Source organism: Schistocerca cancellata, chromosome 1 (assembly GCF_023864275.1).
Source record: "Schistocerca cancellata isolate TAMUIC-IGC-003103 chromosome 1, iqSchCanc2.1, whole genome shotgun sequence".
In the NCBI taxonomy this organism is placed as follows: Eukaryota; Metazoa; Arthropoda; class Insecta; order Orthoptera; family Acrididae; genus Schistocerca; species Schistocerca cancellata.
The window spans coordinates 775,580,103-775,601,258 of record NC_064626.1 but is presented as its reverse complement, the minus strand read 5'-3'; the positions used below and the strand labels follow the sequence as shown (position 1 = coordinate 775,601,258).

Genomic DNA, 21,156 nt, shown 5'->3' with positions numbered 1-21,156 from the left:
AAATTGTTCTAAGGGGACGTTTCAAGCAGATCATGTAATTCTTTTCACTTTCATTCAGGATAGCAATGTCATCAGCGAATCAGTATGATGGTCACGAAGTAGATTTAGTTAAGGAACTCTACTATCTGCGAAAGTAGCTAAGTTACCAATGATGAACGGAGCAAGGAGGATATCAAAAGCAGAGTAGCACTGGCAAAAAGGACATTCCTGGCCAAGAGAAGTCTACTATCTAACATAGACCGTAATTTGAGGAAGAAATTTCTGAGGATGTACGCTTGGAGAACCTTAGTGAAACATGGACTGTGGGAAAACCGGAACAGAAGAGAATCGAAGCATTTGAGATGTGGTGCTACAGACGAATGTTGAAAATTGGGTGGATTGATAAAGTAAGGAAAGAGGAAGAGAGGAAAGGAATATTTGGAAAACACTGACATGGAGAAGGGACAGGATGTTAGGACATCTGTTAAGACATCAGGGAATGACTTCCGTGGTACTAGATGGAGCTCTAGAGGGCAAAAACTGTAGAGGAAGACAGAGATTGGAATACATCCAGCAAATAATTGAGGACGTAGGTTGCAAGTGCTACTCTGAGATGAACAGGTTGGCACAGGAGAGGAATTCGTGGCGGGTCGCATCAAACCAGTCGAAAGACTGATGACACTGGTAGGATGATGAAATTTTTTCAGTAGGGCTGTGAGGTACTTATTTAGATATGAGATTTCATTCATGAAATACTGTGGATTATTCCATTCGCTCTATTTCGGTTGTTTATATTTGACCGCTAAATCGGATAGCTTGTAACGTTTTAAATTATACTGGATAATTTTTTTCACCTTGTAAATGATGACAGGCAACCCCTGTATTCTTGCGTCTCCGGTGATACAACACTGTCTCAAGAAAAATCACAACACATGAGTCCAAATGGTCCAGCTGAATCCCTTTGTTTCGATCAAGGTTTTTGGGAAGTTGTATCTCAAATTTCGGAACTGGAAAAACCATCACAGATATTCCCAATTGGGGTCACCTCTGCCTCAATGTGTAATAAATGTCACAGATAAAATTATACTTTGTACCTCCACTGATGTTCGGTAATCCTTTGATAATTTAAAAAAAAATAATTGAGGAGATAGTAGTGTCCTTTCTATTGTCTATTTGTCTTCGTCTGTACGCACGTAATGCGCATTTCCTTATTTACAATTTTAGCAATACTAATACTTGTATTTAAATTAATTTATGCCTCTATTTAGGAGTCATCTAGTAAAAAAATCCTTTACTAACGGTGTATTCAGAATTTGTTTATGTTTCATATAATTAATTACTCTGGGAAGCGATTGGTTTGGGTACGTGTCGATTTCGCACCATCAGTGCCCTGTTATATGCACATCTACGTTTTTTACAAGTCGAATCTTCCAATCTATTGCTCTCATTACGATGTCCGATTACTGCTTTATGCGTTATGCAAATTATGTGGTGCATTAGCCTCCAGAATTTCACGGTCCGCTGTCACCAAGGTTTTCTGCTCCCCAATGACAACTCTGCACCTGACGCTAAAATCGGTCATAAAAAGGCAGGTAAAGGAGCCGTTCTTGGCCATGTAGGAGTTGTATTACTACCTAATGCTGAAACATTGGTGACTCATATTCTTTAATGTGCTCCTGCTGTTCTCACTGATGTACTCCGTTCCCGAGCTTTCGGAAAAATTAAGCATTCTGTTTTTTCACTCGACTTTGCGAGGTACCGGATCTCAAACAACACGCTCTACCGTGCGTGAAAGGAATGTTTAGACCGCAATTCGAGCCTTTCAAACTACAAAGGGGTTGGAGGTTAGCAAATTTGCGAAGAAATGTTATCCTCGATTAGGCTCCATTAACTTTTTAATTTTTGTAAAGTGTGATGGTTATTAATTTTTCGTAAGTGTAAATAAGGAAGAGTAGACGCCAGCAAGTGTATAGGCGGTTCTATGTTTACTAGATCACCCACCAAGGGTTACGAGGTAGGAAGCACTGAGCGAGGCCCCTGGTGGATAGGCAGCCACGCGTGGCGCGGCGCGTCGCCCGGTAGCAGGCGCTAATTGGCCGTCCCGTGCCGCAGCCGCGCCTCCTTATCTGCCGCGTGGCGGCGCTGGCGGGGCACAAATTAAAATAAATATTTGCCCCGTCAGCGGCATCCGCGCCTGCCTCCTAACAAGCGGCGCCCTCAGACCCGCGGCCGGGCCACCGCTCTGCGGCGTAAATCGCGGGGCGGAGGACAGCCCAGACGTCGGCGCTCACCTTAAACGCGCAGGCCCTGGCAACAGAGATCTACTGGCTGAGATACCGTCGGGTCCACGAGCAGGCGTAAAGAGCAGTCACTTCCACAACCGAAATTAAAGCACATATAATACTGCTGACCTTCTGGGCTTTCGGCTTACTTGAAGCGGAATGGAGTCGCCCGTACGGCGGTCGTTTTTGAGTAATTTTCACGCAAATCGCACTAAATTATTTTCTTTAGAGAAGTATAATGGGAACACACGAGCATGGCACAATTTTAGTATCTCGCGTGTCTTCCCGTCGGCTTTGGAATTTAGAAAGGTGGACACATATTTGTCACGTACCGGTTATATCAGCCGTCTTAAAAGGATGGATCAGGTTAGAAATTTTTTTGGCCTACTTTTTTATTGGGTTAAATGTTCCTTAGAGAGTCTATTTTTAAAATTCATTCATATAAAGTGTTGTGGATTGGCAAGACAGCCAACCCACTATGAGGAGGAAGCCGAAAGGCACGCGTTTAAGCTCACGCAGGTTGGCGTGAGGTCTGGAACAGGACAAGGAATTTAGACTTCAGAAAAAAGGAGGTAACTGGTAGAATACTTAACTTTAATCCATAATTGGTGAACATCGCTCTGGACGGTACATGTTTTACAGCATCAATAGTAACTGGTAATGGCGCCTTGCTAGGTCGTAGCAAATGACGTAGCTGAAGGCTATGCGAACTATCGTCTCGGCAAATGAGAGCGTAATTTGTCAGTGAACCATCGCTAGCAAAGTCGGCTGTACAACTGGGGCGAGTGCTAGGAAGTCTCTCTAGACCTACCGTGTGGCGGCGCTCGGTCTGCAATCACTGATAGTGGCGACACGCGGGTCCGACGTATACTAACGGACCGCGGCCGATTTAAAGGCTACCACCTAGCAAGTGTGGTGTCTGGCTGTGACACCACATAAAGTGTGCCATAAATGTTAATATACTGGGTGATCAAAAAGTCAGTATAAATTCGAAAACTGAATAAATCACGGAATAATGTAGATAGAGAGGTACAAACTGACACACATGCTTGGAATGACATGGGGCTTTATTAGAACCAAAAAAATACAGGCGTTCAAAAAATGTCCAGCAGATGGCGCTTCATCTTATCAGAATGTCAATAATTAGCATAACAAAGTAAAACAAAGCAAAGATGATGTTCTTTGCAGGAAATGCTCAATATGTCCACCCTCATTCCTCAACAATAGCTGTAGTCGACAAATAATGTTGTGAACAGCACTGTAAATCATGTCCGGAGTTATGATGAGGAATTGGCGTCGGATGTTGTCTTTCAGCATCCCTAGAGATGTCGGTCGATGACGATACACTTGCGACTTCAGGTAACCCCAAAGCCAATAATCGCACGGACTGAGTTCTGGGGACAAGGGAGGCCAAGCATGACGAAAGTGGCGGCTGAGCACACGATCATCACCAAACGACGCGTGCAAGAGATCTTTCACGCGTCTAGCAATATGGGGTGTTTTTTTTGTTCTAACAAAACCCCATGTCATTCCAAACAAGTGTGTCAATTTTTACCTCTCTATCTACATTATTCCGTGGTTTATTAAGTTTTCAAATTTATACTGACTTTTTGATCACCCGGTATGTTAAAATCGCGATTAACTGCATGGGGGGTCTGACACAGCTGAGCGCTTGAATGCAGCCGATGTAATACTATAATATCGACCGACGGAATAGGGGTCCTGTTAGTTTCGGATATTATCACAGACGGCATTAGTATCAAACAGTCTGAAAGCACGTGCTGTCTCGCGTCTGCTGACCTTCACATTTCGCTTGTTTTTTGTACGAAGTAAAAGGTGAGTGCTTGAAATGACCCAGAGCGAAGGTGCCACACACTCCCATGAAAGCTGTGTGGCCAGTCCGACACACTTCGCTTTACGACCAGCGTCTGCTTTATATCGACGGCTCACTCTAAGATCTTCGACAAGTCTTCGTGTAACACAGGACAGTAGTCGACATCTGTAATGTGGTTCTAGAAAGGAGCTAAGAGCTGAGACTCTATTTTAAGGTTTTTAAACAGAGAAAACATTCCGCACACACTCACTTTCAGTACTTTCTGGTCAAGATTCGTTTCGGATTGTTAGCTCCAGCTATCGGCCACGTTCCATTTCATGATTTTGCAACGTTACACCTACATAATGTATCTACATGACAGCGACAGGCAGCAGACCACTAATACTGCATCTGAACATTACAGGAGTGCTTTTCCTGCTCATCTGCTTTACTCGTCTCATTACTATACTATGAAATCATTGTGTCGTTCGTATCTAAATAAAATAATTGGTACTTACTGACAAGCAATATCCGAATGTCTCAAACTGCTAAGAAGAGTGCGTTTCGAATATACGAAGGTAAGTTTTCCGCGAGGACAAAATTTGCGTTACTTACTCAAAGGCATCGTAGTGTTCCATGTAGGTGAAAAATCCCAGTGCTTGGAAGATACCATAAAGCAGTGAGGAACGCGTTTGCTGTGCTTCTCGGCGTGGCGCCAGGGAACGCAGGGTCTTCTGAGGTCGCAGGCGCTAGAATAAAGCGACACGACGCCCCCTAGTGGCACGCAGCGCGCAGGTCGCCGCACCGCGCAGCAATTACAGGAGAATTATAAGGGCGGACCGAGCGCACAGTAGCTAAACGCCGCGGCCCTCAACCCGCCTCCCGTCCACCCAGTCGGCGGCTGCTGGAGCAGCCCAACGCCTCTAATGAGCCGTCTCCACTCTCGAGTGCGGCTGGGCTACTGTGGTGCGGTGTTGGACTTGTGTAGCAATTCTTGAGCTTCCAGACCACAGAGACTGACGTCGTTACATCTCAGTGTTTACGTTCTCATGAATGACATGTACAAGAAACGATCTCGGACTCCTGTCGCAACTTTCTTCCATTCTCTCCTTTCTCTGATGTTCACCTACTTTCTTAAAATTCTTTTCTGCAAGCTCAGATCGTCCTTTCATTTGATTTGTTTCTTTTTGTTTTTCCTGAATACTTCAGTCGCTACTACCACAGCCGACATTCTGTGTTTGGTGTTTTGCAACGACATAGTATTGGACGGCACCACTACCGACACATATCCACTCCCGCGCACGGGGTTCCGGGTTCGATTCCCGGCGGGGTCAGGGATTTTCACCTGCCTCGAGATGACTGGATGTTTGTGTTGTCCTCATCATTTCATCATCATCCAGGAAAGTGGCGCAATTGGACTGAGCAAAGATTGGGTAATTGTACGGGCGCTGATAACCACGCTGTTGAGCGCCCCACAAACCAAACATCATCATCATCATCACACACATATCCACAAGAAATACACTGAAGCGCCAAAGAAACTGGTATTGGAATGCGTATTCAAATACAGTGATATGTAAAGAGGCAGAATACAGCGCTACGGTAGGCAACGCCTAAATAAGACAACAAGCGTCTGGCGCAGTTTTGTTGAATCGGTTACTGCTGCAGCAATGGCAGGGTATCAAGATTTAAGTGGTGGTGGTTAGTGTTTAACGTCCCGTCGACAACGAGGTCATTAGAGACGGAGCGCAAGCTCGGGTTAGGGAAGGATTGGGAAGGAAACCGGCCGTGCCCTTTCAAAGGAACCATCCCGGCATTTGCCTGAAACGATTTAGGGAAATCACGGAAAACCTAAATCAGGATGGCAGGAGACGGGATTGAACCGTCGTCCTCCCGAGTGCGAGTCCAGTGTGCTAACCACTGCGCCACCTCGCTCGGTAAGATTTAAGTGAGTCTGAACGAGGTGTTATAGTCGGCGCACGAGCGATGGGACACAGCATCTCCGAGGTAGCGTTGACATAGGGATTTTCCCTTACGACCATTTCACGACTGTACCGTCAATATCAAGAATCCGATAAAACATAAAATCTCCGACATCGCTGTGGCCGAAAAAAGATCCTGCAAGAACCGGACCAACGTCGATTAAAGAGAATGCAACCCTTCCGCAAACTGCTGCCGATTTCAGTGCTGGGCCATCAACAAGTGTCAGCGTGTGAACCTTTCAACGAAACATCATCGATGTGAGCTTTCGAAGCAGAAGGCCCACTCGCGTACTCTTCATGACTGAAAGACACAAGGCTTTACGCCTCGCCTGGGCCGCCAAGACCGACATTGACCTTTTGATGACTGTAAACATGTTGCCTGGTCGGACGAGTCTCGTTTCAAATTCTATCGAGAGGTTGGACGTGTACGGGTATTCCCCTGCATGTTAGCAGGGGACTGTTCAAGCTGGTGAAATCTTTGTAATGGTGCTCGGCGTATGCAATTGGAGTGATGTGAGACCCCTGACACGTCTAAATACGACTCTGACAGGTGACACATAAAAAAGCATCCCGTCTGGTCACCTACATCCGTTTATGTCCATGTGCATTTCGACGGACTTGGGCAATTCTAGCAGGAGAATCCAACACCCCCACATGTCCAGAATTGTTACAGAATGGCTCCAGGAACACTCTTCTCAGTTTAAGCACTTCCGCTGGCTACCAAACTCTCACGGATTTATAGACAACCCTGCAGGATTCGTTATGCCAATTCCCTTCCAGCGCTACCTCAGACATTAGTCGAGTTAATGCCACGTCGTGTTGCGGCACTTCTACGTGCTTGCTGGGGCCCTACACGGTATTAGGCAGGTGTACAAGTTGCTCTGGCTCCTCAGTGTACATACTTACTACGTTATTTTTTGCATCTTTGGTTACCTCCTCATTTTCTAGAATCTTGTTGTTTGCAACCAGTTTACTAGAATCTGGGAGAGCATCAAAGCTGTTTCCAACTGAGAGTATTTAAAAGGGGATTTCCTGTTCGTGCATTCACCCAGTAATCAAGGAATACTTCCCAGAATAATGTACAATAATGTATAAAATGTAAGTCCGCCACTGAAATATATAACTGCTGGCATTTGAATCTACTATGCCAGCAGTTACATACGATAGTATGGGCATAAGTACAGGTACTTCTATCGATGACTGATGATGTGTACTGAATAACATTACATCAGTATTTACTTCATCTGCACAGCAGTAATTATTGCAATTACGAGCAGCATGCTTTTAGGATGGTTAGTACTGCCAAGTACGCATGGCACATGCAAACCATTAATGCTTATTTTCCCCTGGGCGGCAGTTAGGGTATTGAAGTGTGGACTCGTGGATGCAAAACAGATAATCTGTACTGACAGGTTCAAATAGCGCTGAGCACTATGGGTCATCAGTCTCCGAGAACTTAGAACTATTTAAACCTAACTAACCTAAGGACATCACACACATCCATGCCCGAGGCAGGATTCGAACCTGCGACCGTAGCGGTCGCGCGGTTCCAGACTGTAGCGCCTAGAACCGCTCGGCCATCCCGGCCTGCTACTGACAGGTGCACAGCTACGACTATATACAAAACATCAGGTAGTAATTTATGTGATATGTTTGCAGGAAGACTGTTAGACACTGAGAAAAAGCAACTAACACGCGTAAGTGGATGCGTGTTAAGGTGCCAATGGCCACAACATCTACTCTCTAACACCCTGCATATTTAAACGACGGACATACTATATACGGTTTATCAGTTGAAAACGATGCAGATCCTAAATCAGCAGACCATGTGAGATAAATGTCTGATTGTAATACAGTCAAGATGGAAAATGAAATTGTCTTAATAATTTTCAAGCTATACTGTGTTTCTGATTCAACATAACCAGTAAGTCCTTTCATAATGTTGGGTAAAAGTTACCCACAGGTACTGCTCTGGGTCAGGATCATCCTTTATAACCTACTGGAGGCATGGTATATGTGGCGTATCCATATGAGTCAGTGACCGTTATGGAACAGTGCTTACAGGGTAAGTCGTTGAAATATTTGGTAATTCGCAACAAATACATGGACAGAATTCCAAATCTCATGGTCACACTGATATGGAGTTTAACTGATGGAATGTGCCCGTATGTATAAGTATCGAAGTGTCGTTTCCAATATTTTAGACTGTGCCCTGACGCTGTTTCTTGGGTTAAAATATCTATAGTAGAAGGACATTATATTTTTTTCTACTGTCAGCCCTCTGACCTCTGTACAATCTGTATTGCGAAAATGGCAAGTCTGCAGACAAAATTGGACTTGCTGTACATCTGAGATCAGATAATATAATCTCCACTTATCTTGGGTGTGCCTGGACATTTCAATGGTATAACGGTGGTGCGTGGTACATATTAAATGAAGACACAATGCAGATGGCATTCAGAGTCTTCCGTCGTCATTGGCAAATCCCTAGCGCACTTGCAAAAATTATTCTCAAAACTTTCTTTCGCAGTAATGTTTATACACATTTAAAAAAAATGAATTTTTTAACAGCCAAATTTCCATCGCTTCATAAAATCAAAAACTTCAGTATGTAGATCAATGCAATGAAATGTTGTAAAGCCTATGAGACACATGTTCATCTTTTCCGCGAATGTAATGTAGGGGATACTTGTTCAGATATATTTTGCTTTCTAATTAATGCACAAATTGTGTTAATGATGTCCTATTGGGTAACGTATTTTTAGTCGTAACTGCACCCTTACGTGTGAATTTGGTAATAGTGCTCCAAGTAACAGTGATCCACCATATGATTTACATACACCTATATTCAGAAAAGAAACAGAACATCTTGAACGACTGGAGACAGGACATCCATCTTCACAGGACATGTACATTAGTATGTTCTGCAGAAATGATTGTCTTTCCAGTCACCTCGGTTCAGCCTGCGTCCTTTTGTCTAGTTGGCACAGACACCGCTATGGGCCCTGATAACCTGTTGCATGCGTGATGGCATAGACACGTATAAGGCGCGAATCGCGTCCTGTGGTATAGCCATCAATGCTGCAATCACCTCGTTCAAAGTTCATCTAAGGTGGTTAGCAATGGGTCACAGCATTGCAACCATCTTGTCACCATATCCCACAAATTTTTGATTGGCGATAAGTCTAATGATCTGGCGGGCCAGGGAAAAAGGCTGACATCCTGTGACTCTAAGAAGGCACCTCTTCGTGCATCGACATGTGGTCGTGCATTGTCTTGCTGAAAAATAGCGTTTGAGGTGTTGTGGAGAAAGAGTATGGCTGCGGGTCGCAGGATGCCATTCACTTAGGTCACACTGGTCACAGTGCCAAGGACACGCACCAACTATGATTTGCGGTTCAACCCAATAACAACCCACACTATAAGCCTTCGGGTTTACACGTCTACGTCTACGTCTACATCCATACTCCGCAAGCCACCTGACGGTGTGTGGCGGAGGGTACCTTGAGTACCTCTATCGGTTCTCCCTTCTATTCCAGTCTCGTATTGTTCGTGGAAAGAAAGATAGTCGGTATGCCTCTGTGTGGGCTCTAATCTCTCTGATTTTATCCTCATGGTCTCTTCGCGAGATATACGTAGGAGGGAGCAATATACTGCTTGACTCTTCGGTAAAGGTATGTTCTCGAAACTTTGACAAAAGCCCGTACCGAGCTACTGAGCATCTCTCCTGCAGAGTCTTCCATTGGAGTTTATCTATCATCTCCGTAACGCTTTCGCGATTACTAAATGATCCTGTAACGAAGCGCGCTGCTCTCCGTTGGATCTTCTCTATATCTTCTATCAACCCTATCTGGTACGGATCCCACACTGGTGAGCAGTATTCAAGCAGTGGGCGAACAAGTGTACTGTAAACTACTTCCTTTGTTTTCGAATTGCATTTCCTTAGGATTCTTCCAATGAATCTCAGTCTGGCATCTGCTTTACCGACGATCAACATTATATGATCATTCCATTTTAAATCACTCCTAATGCGTACTCCCAGATGATTTATGGTATTAATTGCTTCCAGTTGCTGACCTGCTATTTTGTAGCTAAATGATAAAGGATCTATCTTTCTGTGTATTCGCGCTGTATGTCCTGTGCGGATGCAGCCAGTGTGATGCCGCTCCCCTTGTCTGCGGCGAACCAAAACGCGAGCATAATTTTCAAACAAACAGAACCTGGATTCGTCCGAAAACACTATCTGATGACATTCCTGTCCACAGCGTCGCCGTTCCATATACCACTGCCGTCTAACATGTTTCTTCACATTCGTCTAAGGCACGCAGAGAAGTGGACGACACGCACGTGAGCCAAGCCGTAACAAACGGCGGCGGACTGTCACCTCTGATAGTGTGCGATGTGTTACACTATTCTACTGTTGCGCCACAGCCGAGTAGGACACGATGCCACTCGGATGAGCTGTCGATGCTGTCGGGGATGTTCTGGGCTGGGTGGCCTCGTCCATCTCGTCGTGTTCTAAGGCCTTCCATGAACTATTCTGCACACACCCATTGCATTAATGAAACACTTGGTCCTGCACGAGCATCAATTTCCCATATCAATGCATCACAGTATCTCATGTCAATAATGCGCTCTCGTTCAAACTCATTGATTTGATGGTGCGGTTCGTACATACGTCTACGAGGCATCTTGCATGTCTGCTCAAGTCACACTGACCCATTACCTTCGGCTTATAGCGACAACGAGAGCCGTAAGCACATTTTAGCGGTGGGTAGTGTTGCGCCGCAATATCGATGTTTGACCTTGAACCTGCGGGCCGACATGGCTCAAATGCTAATCATTTCTGCAAAGTATATAAGAATATACAGCCTACAGTTGCAGGTTAACTTTATCGTTTACCTAGGTTTCAACGTTAGTAATAACGTCTTCATCAGAACCTGTAAAATTTCCTACTCGACGAGTAATAATCTAAAGCAAAATTTGGTTCATTCCCTTGAGAAAGACGGTGACAAGTCAGTGAAATCAGGCGTATATAAAATTATGTGTGATGATTGCCCATGTTATTACACAGGTCAAACAGGCAGAGCTATAGCAGTAAGGTTTAAAGAAAATCTTCTAATAAAGGGCGTAGGAACACGGGGGTCAGCCTTTGCGGTACAACTGGTGCAAATGGCTCGTACACCTAAACCTTTACGTGACATAAAGCTACTACATCATGAAGTTAAGGGATATAAACTCGACACGCTGGAGGAACTACAAATTTATGCACACCTAATTACAGATAGAGGCAATTTACTGAACGATCAACTGTATCTAAAAAATAGGGGATACTTCGAAGGCTTCCAGCCTATATTAGGTTTGCAATAATTCATAATGCATGTGATCATTACAGTTTCTGTAATAACAGAAACTTTCCTGCAGATGTTCATACGAGATTTGTTGGTCAGTTTATAAAGCTCTGTAGTAGAATGTGGAACGTAGTCATGCTGGATACTGTAATTAACTTACAATAGTAAAATATAAAATTAATTCATAGCAAAAAGGTTATCTGACGCGCGCGTAATAAGAGTTTGATTCTATAGGTATCGCTCATGCGCGCCGCCCTCTGTGAGGCAGACCGCGAAGCTCTCGCGGTCCGCAGTCTCTAGTCACACGACGAGGCCCATACAACGGGCCTAAAGTGAATGTGCTACAGCTTGTTCAATGGAAGTGACAAAACCTTAGGTTATGCATCAAGTTTTATAGTTGACTTCGGACATGGCCTGTTTTAGACAAATATTTAAATAATATTTTATATAAGTACTACTCGTTGCATCCTGTAGGATGACCATATCTAATATAATTTACTAGCGCATTATAATATTATCTTATTGCAGGTTCTGAAGAAAACGTTATTACTAACGTTGAAACCTAGGTAAACGATAAAGTCAACCTGCAACTGTAGACTGTATATTGTTATATAAACAATAACAGTTGCTGTCGCTGCATAAAAATGTTAAAAATTATGAATTTCTGCAAAGGATACTAATGTACATGTCCCGTGAATATGAACGTCATATTTCTACTCGTTCATGGTGTTCTGTTTTTTCTGAACATGAGTGTAAGTTGCAGAAAGACTCCCGACTAACTAAGGGCCAGCGCTTACGAAAACGGACTACCGTTTCGCTTCTCTGCCCACGTTACTCTCTTGAGAACTGAAGCGGTAATCGGCTATGCAACACAAATTGCTGAATCAACATGAACTTTTTTAGTACACTGGTTATCACTTAAAAATGACAGACGGGTGTCCAGGATGTTTCTACCTATTTATTTCATAAGATCACAGACAGAATCATTTAAAACTTTTGTATATTATGGATGTGGAAGACAGACTGTGATGAGTAAAGTTTCCACAAATTACTGCAGCCAATCGTCTTTTGTTTTATTATTCAATTTTTATCTCCCATTACAGGTTTCAAATAGCGTGAGTAATGCTCGCCACATTCATGCTTACATGTTTCGTTTCTGTATTTTTCCACGGGTACACGACCCTCACAATACTCAATATCTGATGATAAAACTTGAATAATAAAAACCAAAAGGTGACTGGTTACAGTAATATGTGGAAACCTTTATCGAAATATTTGCTTTTTCTATTGCATGTAACTCTATATGGTTTGCCGATGAGATTGTGATTCTGTCAAAGAAGTAATGGACTTGCAAGACCAAAAAAACAGAATGCATAATTTTCTGAAAAGATATTATAAGATGAACATCAATAAAACTAAAACAAGGATAATACAGAGTACCCGAAATACATTAGGTGATACTGAGTGAATTATATTAGGAGAAGAGCGCTCTGGTGTTATTTGGGAAGCAAAGTAACAGACGACAGCAGAAATAAAGATAATATAAAATGCAGACTGGCAACAGCAAGCAAAGTTTTCCTGAAAAGCAGAAATTTAACACTTAATAAACATCTAAGTGTTTGGAAGTCCTTTGTGAAAATATTCGGAGTGTAGTATTGAATGGAAGTGAAACGTGGAAGGTAAACAGTACAGAGAAAAAAAGATTAGATGATTTTGAATTGCGTTGTTACAAAAGAATGAATATTACAATGGTACAACGAGTAACTAAGGGACAAGTAATGAATCGAATTTAGGAGAATTCCTTCGTGGCACACCTTGACTAAATGAATGGATACGTTGATAAGACGTATCCTGGTGAATGAAGCAGTAGTAAATTTCGTAACAGGTTTAAATGGGCATCTGGCGCAGTAGTTATGTACATATAAAGAGGGCTACAGGATAGACTAACTTCGAAGGCTGCATCAAGAATAGGTCAAGTGGTTAAAATGTTCCAGCTCGAAGATGTAACACTTTATATCAACAGTAATCTAATACATAATCTAGGTCCTAGCATTCAAAATGTTTTAGGTATGGAATATTACCGCTATAGGACACTTCTACTGAACTGTTATCTGTGTGTGTGCTGTTCCCACATTCTAATGACATACGTATTTCGACATATCACTTCTATTACAGAATTCAAGATTTAGCAGACATCTGCTCCTGTTAATTTTGCAGTTTTGTAGCTGAGATAATAGTGCTTCAGCTTCTAACGTCGGTTACAACAACCTTCACTAATATCTATCAACAAGGAGCGAGAATGAATTCGGCCGCTATATGCCGAAGCTGACAAATGTCCAAAGAGTTCTGAGTGAGAGTGTGAGTAAGATGAGGGTGCGCGGCCCAGCCACCAGCAGAACCAGCCGGTCTGTATGTGAATCTGCGCCCAGCTAGCAGCAGCGACAGCCGACTGTGCTGTAACTCGAGCCTCGCCCGTGCGGACCGGTTCCGATTATCTCTGCGACCAAGGCTTTTATTAATTTACTAAATGGTCCGATATAGCGTTACCAGACATAATTAGACACGTACTTTATGGCCAGTCAGCTGCGCAGTGTGCCAACCGGTTTTTGCGAAATCTCCCATTAGCGATTGAATTATTTGTCCGTAAACTGCACTCCGCCTGCTATTACTCTCCGTACGGAAAACGAGAGGCATTGTGAATGGAAAGAGCAATGTCGCTTCTGCTTATGGTCACAAGTTTCGGTTAGTGGTTGCTGTACCCTGAAGCTGGATGACATGGCTCCAATGTAGTGTTGTGAACTCGGGGTTGTTATCTTGAACATGATATTGCCGAAGAGAACACAAGAAACTTTCCTTTTCAAAGCTGAATTTGACTTCATTTAATTTTCTGTAATTTTCAGTTCCATTTATTGCAGCGCATTTGTCTGAGTTCAAATGGCTCTAAGCACTATGGGACTTAACATCTGAGGTCATCAGTCCCCTAGGCTTAGAACTACTTAAACCTAACTAACCTAAGGACATCACACACATCCATGCCCGAGGCATGATTCGAACCTGCGACCGTAGCAGCAGCGCGGTTCCGAACTGTAGCGCCTAGAACCGCTCGGTTACATCTGCCGGCTTTGACTGAGTAATATGGAGCTATATCTAGCAGTATTGGTTAAAAACAGTCTTGGTTGCAATTTTAGTTTTTTTTTAATTTTTCAACGACGCGTTTCACCTTATTTAGGCATCTTCAGGTTATCTTTTCTAGATGGACGCGAGAGGCACCAAGATCTCTTGCTGTTATGCCACATATGGTCTGGAAGAATTTATATATCTAGCAGCTTTTTCCAAGTTCCTTCACGAACCATCTAGGATATTGTTTTTATTAATATCAGTACCGTGTCAAACAAAAGATGAGAAAGGATATTTTTACAAGTGTTAAATTCTAATTACTACATAAACAAGATGTAAAAGGTATAAGAGCAGATATTTCTTCTGGAGAACAAGGGTGGTGTGCTGAACAACATTACCTCAGTATTTACATCATACGTAGACTATTAATTATGGCCGTAAACAGTCATATGTTTTTAGGTTCATTAGTACCTCCAAGTATATGTGACAAGGGCAAGCCTTTAACGATTGCTTTCCCCTGGGCAACAGGTCAGGTGTTGAAGTGTGGATGTATGAATGCAAAGCGGTTAGTCTGTTCCGACAGGCGTAGTCCACTTAATGCTGCAGTATGATTGTGCAGAAAATATCAGTTTCTAAAGTTTTTGGCATGTTTATGGGAGGACTGACACAGAGAAAAACAACCAACACACTGGTGCTTGTATATTTTAAGGTGGTGGTTGTTGTTGTGGTCTTCACTCCTGAGACTGGTTTGATGCAGCTCTCCATGCTACTCTATCCTGTGCAAGCTTCTTCATCTCCCAGTACCTACTGCAACCTACATCCTTCTGAATCTGCTTAGTGCATTCATGTCTTGGTCTCCCTCTACGATTTTTAGCCTCCACGCTGCCCTCCAATACTAAACTGGTGATCCCTTGATGCCTCAGAACATGTCCTACCAACCGATCCCTTCTTCTAGTCAAGTTGTGCCACAAATTTCTGTCCTCCCCAATTCTATTCAATACCTCCTCATTAGTCATGTAATGTATCTGCACTTATACCTGTTACACCTTGTATATGAGCTAGGTGGCATTTGATCCAGAAGTAACACGTTCAAACTCTGGTAAAGTTCCATCCCAGATTATGAATGGTCAAGAGGAGGGGTGATAGTACCCATTCCTGGTCTACACGTTATAACGCAGTATTCAGTATTAAATACCAACCATCTCCACACATGTCTCTATTAACAGACATCCAGTATCGGATGGGGACTTTTAATCTTGGCGATTCCCTTCTTGTAATGCTGCAGTAGTAATCTAGGAGTCTACGGTTGCACACTTTATTTCAAGCCATACTCCTAGCACAACAAACAGTACCGAATTGCTTAAAGTCTGCACGGCATAGATACACACTTCAAATATCAGGGCGAGGGAAGAATAACGACCCCACGTGAAAATCCTAGAATGAGTTCGAACTAACGGCAATGCACATACATGTGTGTCTTAAACAGTTAATTAGGATCTACTTACTGATTATGCAGAAAGAGGTCGTCTTTCGATGCTACCGCCAATTTCAGTGAAGTTGTACACGTTGTCTTTCTTGTTTTCAGGCCTCCTTTATTTCCGCACTCATAGCTGTATAAGTAAAATAGGTTATATACTGTCTTTTGCGACTGTAACAAAGCTGTAATTTAGACAACATGCGTTTTGCTTTATTTCGAACCATCTTCAGTGGTCGCTCCAACAATTTGGTATTCTTACAAATCTGTTTGACAAGATCGCAAAGAGTTCTCATGTTTTATGTTACTACTACTGAACAGTACTAAATTACAATTATTACTCACAATTCCGTGCTTCCCACTTCATTCCTAATGTTCTTCCATACATAGATTTTAGAAGATTGCACTTCACTGACACTGGATGTATATGAAAATGCTCTGAAATAAAGCGGAACGAGTACGGTCGAAATAAGACTTTTATTACAGTCACAAAAGATGGTAAGTAACCTATATTATTTTAGTGAAATTGTGCTTGGTGTGTCAACGGTTATTTCATAACGTTGATGACTGTCAGCTGAAATCACAGCTGCGTCGCTAGAACATTTTACAGTGGAAAGCGCTCCATCAGCTAGAATACTTTTTCCTCAAAATTCGTTTAAGGAAGTGTATTTCTTCGTTTCCCTTTGTGTGCATAGCTTCTCGTACGAGAAACTGTATCATCCGTACACATTTTGAAAGAGAAGTCCGCTTGTTCGGTACTGAACGAAGGTCTGCTGGTCGATGCAGGTATAGCGCAACTTCCACTTTATGTATGCAAAACGTACCTGCCGGAATGCCAGATTCGTGACGTTTCTGCAGGCTATGTACCCGGACCAGAATAAGTGTGGGCCGAGATTAGAGCCTTGTGGCACTCCCGGACAGGGTCGGCGTTCCCACACAGTTTCCTGGGAACTGCCGGCGGCCGCCGCATTCCGGCCTCTCATTACGGCGGCGGGGGCGGGGGTGGGGGGCGGGGGGCGGGTCGCCCCCGGCGCCACGCCGCTCCAGCCGCCTCCAGCGGCCTCCAGCAGGGCCTCGCGTCTCGCTCCGCTGCACAACTCAGCTGCACCGTCTCTCCGGCGCAACAGACGTCACGACTCCAGTGATCGCACTGTCAGTGTGAATACACCGAGTGTCTCTCCTCTGAGTATGAATGGGAAAAACAGACCGTTTAAAACCGATACCAGTATTTTCGTTCCTGATAACCGACATTTGTCGGTGTATGTTTGGTCTCTTTTTTTTTTTGGTCCCTTTTATTTTTTACTAATAACAGGATAAAAAACCGAAATACGAGCTAGCCAAGGCAGCACTGCTGAAGGTTTTGGTTTTTTTTTTTTTTTAATGAGTGATTTTTATTCGTAAAATTTCCCTTGCTTTGAAATATTACGTTATTACAGAATTCAGGAAGAGTGATCAGTGCTACCTATATTTTAATAACAATGACAACAGAAACGAACAACACGGTATGAGATTAGGTACAGCATTGCTGAGACAATAATGTATCTGTTAGCACGTGACGTTACCTATTAGATGCAATGCGTACACATTCGATGTGAAAGACGCTCCGACATGGTTGGTAATGTAGTTTCTCTGCTGCCTGTGGTACATAATATGAATTTATGTGTTTGTAACCCTCGAAAATGGACCAATTAATATGAAAAATAGAGTTCTTCAACCTGAGTTTTCACCCTTTAGCACTGACAATTCGTAATTCCCAAATAGTGATTACGCCATGATTTTTGAGCATAGTTTCAAAAAATTAGAATCAATAGGAGAATAATGGTGTTTTTTTTAGCATTCAACCACTTGCCACTTTTCGAGAAAAGCAACGAACGGTAGACACACTAACTTTTCTTTTTTATGGCTTTTTAACTTAATATTTTTATTCTGTGTCTTGAAACAGAGGGAGTTAAAATTTTCCAATTTTTTTTTAGATGTCTTCTTTTGTTACAGGGAATAATGGAAATAAAAACGAAAATTGGTTATTTCAGAAACCGGTCATTTTGAGCAGTTCTACCATTCGGATATAACCGAAAAATGGTTGTTGCTGTGATAACCACCGTCCCTACATCCGGGTCGTCAGGCGCGTGTTATCTGGTGATTCAGCAGATGTTTGCATTTTGCTTGCAACTGCAGTCAACCCAAATAAATGCAGCTTATCGTGTTTCAAGCGCAGCCTAGTGTCAACAGAAAACGTCAGTTGGTTTCTCGCTAGAAATAAAATGTTTTTCAAAGTGGAATTTTATGTTCGCGTTCGACAGAGCAAGTTGGAATTACTCTAGTGCTATTTCCGGTTTAGCGATATCTGTCAAAGGCGTCAGCAAAAGGCGAAGAATAAACAGATCTCCCATCAGCTGCTGCTGTGTGGCCGTAGGAGATGCAGTCATTGACTTCCACAGCAGACAGAGCGAGCCACGCAAAGAAGACGTGAGGACATATGTTTACACATATGTTAATGCTAGAGGGGCATCATTAAGCTAAATATCGCGCTAGACTAATTCGATTCGAATAGGCGCTTAAAATTCTACTTAAAAAAAGAGAAACATTTAGTTTTTATTACAAAAACAAACCTAAGATTTCTGTTGACTCTGGGCGTTTTTGGGACAAATGTTGCACAGTGTTTGTTTGGATCGACTCCATAAATATGTCATAACATCTAACATAACTATGTGCCGAAATATAAGAGGAAATGGGCCTGATGACTCAAATTTATACAGACTGTGAAGGGCGCTCAACTGACGACTTTGAGATAAGGAACTAACTGTCGGGAATGTTTTTTCATGTAGTAATTTAAACTTACATTAACTGTTCCAAAGAGGAGGGCTTGCTTCAATGCGTGCATTAGAAAGGCACATAAAGTTCTTGTGTGCTGTCTAAGATATCTCTATTGTTTATGAGACACGCAGGTAGGAGCCCGCCAGCGTTCCTGTTCAGTACCTATTGCGGTTTCATATACGCATGCATCCCGATAGGAAAGAAACCAACATTGAGAACGTAGCGTCACCAACGTTTAAAAGGAAACGTAAGCAGTTGTCAAACATCTGCCTCATGGACATTGCTCATGAATGGCCAATATCGCCTCAGATACACATTTACGACTCTCGGACACTTATCTAAAGATAATCAGTTCGCGACTATCAATGCTCTGTGTGATGTTGAGCATTCACGGTACCGTACGTAATGATTGAGTTGCACAATGTTTACCGGACCGTCTCAGTCCAATACATACCATTTTCATCCCACTGCAACAACTGTGCCAAGTACGTTCGCAACTAAGAGGGTTGTGTCGAGGGCTCCAGGGACGCAGCGTGCACTCGAGTTTGAACAAGGCGTCCTCCGTCACGTAGAAGAGAACTCCCCGACGAGCACTCGAAACATTGCCCCTGGTATGGGCATTTGTAGAGGATAAATGTCGTAACTCATTGTACCAGCTGTGTATGTACTGTGATGCGGTAGATTTGAAAGCGACCCAATCTTCAAAATTATTTTATATTCAATCGGTACATTTCCGGACATGAGTTTCTCACCGAAACTTTTTTTTACTAAGCCCCATATACAGCCCCTAGACCATGTCTGGTGTTTGTAAAAATATTTTAAATTTGTTTTTGTGACGTGGAATGTCAACGAAAACTTTCATTTTAGTTCCCATTAAAAACAAAATGCTACTTAAACCACAATTTTATGTGTCCAGGTGGAAGAGAAATCTCACATGTTATTCTGGTGTATTTAAGACGAGGGATGATAAACACACACAACACACACACACACACACACACACACACACACACACACACACACACATACAAACAGAGTGACAATTATTGAATTCTATATTGTGCGTTCGTGAAACGTACCATCCATCGTACAAAAAAACCCGATTCGTACAATTTTCTTCTTTCATCTTTAGAGCAACACATATTAGTGAAGGAACACAACAAAAAATAATCATATTTTTCAGCAGTGAATTACTTACAGATGAAAATAACACTAAAATCGCTCCTTCCCAACTAAATCTTCATATAATGCGAGAATTTTCTTAAATATTAATTCTACTCTGAGCTCTGCGAGGAACTTCTGAATCGCAGAACACTGTAGGAAATAAGATCGAGATGAGTTTAGGAAATAATCTTCCCGGGAGAGGCGCTGCAGTCGCAGAACAGACTCACTCTTGGAGTGAAAAAAAAAAAAAGAGTGAGACAAATGAGGACTGTATGACTCTTAGCCCTCTCTGAAGAACATACAGCCACTCTCAAGCAAAACTTGTCTGAAGAAAGTAGCTAACTATTCAGGTATTCATTAGTCCACAAAATTTGTTGCTCGCTTGACACAGGCCGTCAATCTAATATTTGAAATCTTACACAATCAGTGAATGTCTGCCCGCTCTCGTGGAACAGAGACACCGGGAACACGTTATGGCTGAGAACAAACACGTTTAGAAAAATTAATTAGAAAAGGTTATGTATCTCTGGGTTTTGAATCCATGTTAACTTCCTTTTTATTTGCTTTAGTTAATTTTGTGTATCATGAGCCTTGTGCAATACAAAGTAATAACTTGGAATTATTCCGTTTACATGAAGATGCTGAAGAAGATTCCAGCAGAGAGGTCGAAACGTCATTGTGTAAGAAGAAATTGTTGAGGAACATGACACGGCCAAACAAATTTACCATAATGCGAATGTAAATATTTACCGTTTTATCCAGTGAAAACATTCCCCGTCAAAGCATTTTTTCCCTAAAATACTGTGCCATATTGAGTTTCTGAATGAGATTAATGCTTGCAATACCAACGCATTTTCTCCTTAACCTCGGCCGGGGGGGGGGGGGGGGGGTACTTTACGCGGCCACGACAGAAAAAAAGTTAGATTTGTTAACTTTTATTTACAACATACTGTTCAAATAGGGGCTGATATGTAAGTAGGGTTCAGAAACTGAAAATATCTTTTCACACAATATTAGCAATACCAATGCATTTTCCATATTGTGTACACCGATGGTAGGGGTACTTTATGACCACCACAAAAAAATTTAAATATACAAATTTCGTTAACTGTCGTAGACTTTTATTCGCAACATACTTTCTACAGATGTACTGATTTGTAAGTACCGTCCTGAACCTGGA

At 42.5% G+C, this 21,156-nt stretch overlaps 1 protein-coding gene and 1 non-coding gene across 2 annotated transcripts in view; both read right to left on the bottom strand.

Annotated features, from left to right (window-relative positions):
* LOC126187306 (BTB/POZ domain-containing protein Tiwaz) overlaps positions 1-21,156 on the bottom strand; it is a 191,082-nt gene that overhangs the window by 138,584 nt on the left and 31,342 nt on the right. The window lies entirely within an intron of this gene.
* Positions 5,937-6,009, bottom strand: Trnaa-cgc (transfer RNA alanine (anticodon CGC)). The gene has a single exon. It is a non-coding gene; the product is annotated as a tRNA-Ala (tRNA).